The sequence below is a fragment of the Sycon ciliatum genome, chromosome 7 (assembly GCF_964019385.1).
Source record: "Sycon ciliatum chromosome 7, ocSycCili1.1, whole genome shotgun sequence".
Lineage (NCBI taxonomy): Eukaryota > Metazoa > Porifera > Calcarea > Leucosolenida > Sycettidae > Sycon > Sycon ciliatum.
Genome location: NC_088649.1, coordinates 24,953,758 through 24,956,801, shown reverse-complemented (window position 1 = coordinate 24,956,801; position 3,044 = coordinate 24,953,758). Strand labels below are relative to the sequence as shown.

The following is a 3,044-nucleotide window of genomic DNA, read 5'->3' as shown; positions in this document are numbered from 1 at the left end:
GGTTGAGGCCGACCGTGAAGTTATGCGTTTCAAACCACTCGTCTGCCACCTGGTCGTAGTACTCCACCTCTGCTTCCAAATTATGGACGACATACTGCATGAAGATGGTGGTCAGGTTGGGAGTATGCACCATAACATCTGTAGTAGGCGACAGATAGGGGCCGAGAATGGGTGAAAGGATAGGTAGATACAGGATAGGACCAGTAGACTGCCATAGATAGCAGTGCAAGCACTGCTACTGTAAGACCAGATAATTTAACATCAATTAAAGTTAACGGATTTTTGTGGGCTAGCAAGGTGAAATTCTAACGAATTCCGTCTCAATACCGGCAAATGACTGTACATGTACATATCGTTTTGTTCATAACGACTTCAAATGTTTACGAATTTTCTAAATTCGTTAAATCGTTAGAATTAAATGTTCGTTACTGGACATATAGTATGCGTTTGGTATGGCTGATGCAAAGCTACGGCGGCCAACAATTGCCCAGCCATGATACAGACTGACAGTGCACACGCACACAGTTAGCTTGTATTTATGAGCAGATGTGGGCGCACTTGGCTCACTGCCTCATCAAGCCAAGATGCTTACAGTTCTCACTTTGCGGATTGCTTTCACTAGAACGATGGACTCAGAGTATTGATAGGGTAAGAAGTGGCGACCAGAAACACCCCCAGGTTGTCAAGCAGCTCTGACTGCCAGCACAGGAAGGAGCAAAGAGCAATAACAGCAAGAGCTATAAGTATAGCAAAACCTATCAAGGCGACCACTTTGAAAAGGCGACCACCTGTCCCAGGAGACCACTACAACCAGGACCAATGGAGGTTATTTCCAGTCCAATGACCCTTGAAAAGAAGACCACCTGTACACGGGGACCACATTTGCAAGGTCCCTTGAGCCGCCGCCTTAGACAGGCTTCACTGTAATGCATATGCTCGGAAACAGCCGAATACCGACTTGCAGGGTATCACAATACATCATATACATGTGTTGGGCAAGGGAAAACCCCATTGCAGGTACATGTGTTGGGCAAGGGAAACCCCCATTGCAGGTACATGTGCGCTGGTGGATTGCTAACTCTGGTCACCCTGCCACGCAAGGACTTATATTTTTGAAAACAAACAAACACACACACACACACATGCATGCAAAACACACATTCACACACACACACACACACACACACACACACACGTGTACGCTCATGCATACACACATATACTTACGCATACACACATGCACATGCACGCATGCACACACACACACTCACACACACACACACACACACACACACACACACACACACACACATAAATTAAATACACACATGATGATTAACAAGCGGCTAGGGCACCCTGTAAGAAGACCATAGGTCTGTGGGGACTGCCCTAGTAAAATATGAATAAATAATAATACTAATAATAACAAGTAGAATAGTAAAATACGCTGTCTTACATTGGCATGTGGTTCCGTTCACACACATCAGTCCCCCCGTGCACATCGGACTACAGCTGTTCTCTGGACAAGAAAACACGAAGATGGAGTGAAAACATGTGTCTGTTATACATACTGTATTTCCCCGATTGTAAGTGAAACTCCAGTGTAAGTCGCAACCCCATTTCCAGGTCCAGGTCCATAGCACTATCATTATTGTTTTGACATGTTCACTTCAGTAGTAATTCATACTCAATTGTGAGTCGCACCCCCTTTGTTGGGAATGAAGTTTAGGGTAAAAAGGTGCGACTTATATTCGGGGAAACTCGGCACCTCTCACCATTGAAGGCATAGTCACATACAGTAATCAGACTTGCCAAGGCGACCACCTGTTGAAGAAGACCACGGCCACCAGCACAAATGGATGCTTTGGCCAGTCAAATGACCCTGGATAAGCAGACCCCCTGGTGATAGAGACCAGGTTGTGACGGCCCCGTGTGAAGAGCTCATTACGATAGAGAATCTCTATCGCAATGAGCTATACGCACAGTTGGTGCGTTTGTTTACTGCCATGAATCGATTCATGAATGGAATCTCGTCGTTCGATTTCATGTCATGAGCCCTGGAATGGGTTCGGAATCCATTCACCCTACTCACATGGGGTGATGTGAATAGCCAGGGGCGATTCATGAATGGATTCAACATCGATTCGTGGGCAAAATGGAACGCACTCAGCGGCTATGCGTGCTGCCAAAAGGTGTGAGAAACTGGTCAAACTCACCTGCCGCAGCTTGAGGGTCTAGCGCTGTTTTCGGCCATCCACGTCATTCCATACATACAGCACAAAAGAAATGAGACGCACAGCAAAATCCAGTCACAATTGCTCATCCTGGCTGCTAGACACAACCATGCATAGTAAAACCTGGAATGGCGACTATTCGACCATGGTGACTACTTTTTCTTGTCACCGACACGTATGTTATGTTTGTATGTGCGCGTAAGCACGCTAGGCTCTGCGCATGTTTGCTTGCACGCTATGCTCTGCGCATGTGCACTCCAGTTCAGACTTCCTGTGTCTCAGTTGCTCTTCTTTCTATCTTGTTACTTTGCACGTCCATTATTCTCTTTGTAAATAATCCTAATACATTCCACAACTGTGTGTTCTTGTGAGTGGGAATGTAACATTGGCGACGAAGATGGAAGACGACAAGCGTCTTCAGAGTTTTGATACGTCAGGCCCAGCTTCCCAGGTGTCCATCCGTTGGCGGAAGTGGGTGAAGTCTTTTTTAAAGTATTATTTAGTATTATTTTTTATTTTATGCAATTTTCGCTGTTTACTTTAGCTATCTTCTTTCTTTCTTTCTTTCTTTTTCGCTGTTTTACCACCTTCTTACTGTATTTAATCCACTGTTCCTGTTCCTTTTCCCTTGCCTGTATTTCACCTGATGAGAAGGCTTGAAAGTATACTTGTGAAGACAAAAACTTTCAAGATGTTTGTAATGAGCCTGAAGTGTGTCCTTTTTATGAGTATTATCGCATTTTTGTCTCAGAGGAAACTGATTATTTAGTGGGCAAGGACATTTCGAACAAGAAGCGCTCAAGAGCATTG

The 3,044-nt window shown here is 44.9% G+C and overlaps 1 long non-coding RNA gene across 1 annotated transcript in view; it reads right to left on the bottom strand.

Annotated features, from left to right (window-relative positions):
• LOC135821174 (uncharacterized) overlaps positions 1 to 2,240 on the bottom strand; it is a 2,335-nt gene extending 95 nt beyond the window's left edge. Inside the window, exons 1-3 of the long non-coding RNA XR_010554309.1 lie at positions 2,217 to 2,240; positions 1,457 to 1,519; positions 1 to 138 (exon numbers count right to left, since the gene is read on the bottom strand). The exon at positions 1 to 138 is cut by the window's left edge and continues 95 nt beyond it. This is a non-coding gene — a long non-coding RNA (uncharacterized LOC135821174). The remainder of the gene's footprint in view (positions 139 to 1,456; positions 1,520 to 2,216) is intronic.
• Between the last annotated feature and the right edge of the window lie 804 nt (positions 2,241 to 3,044).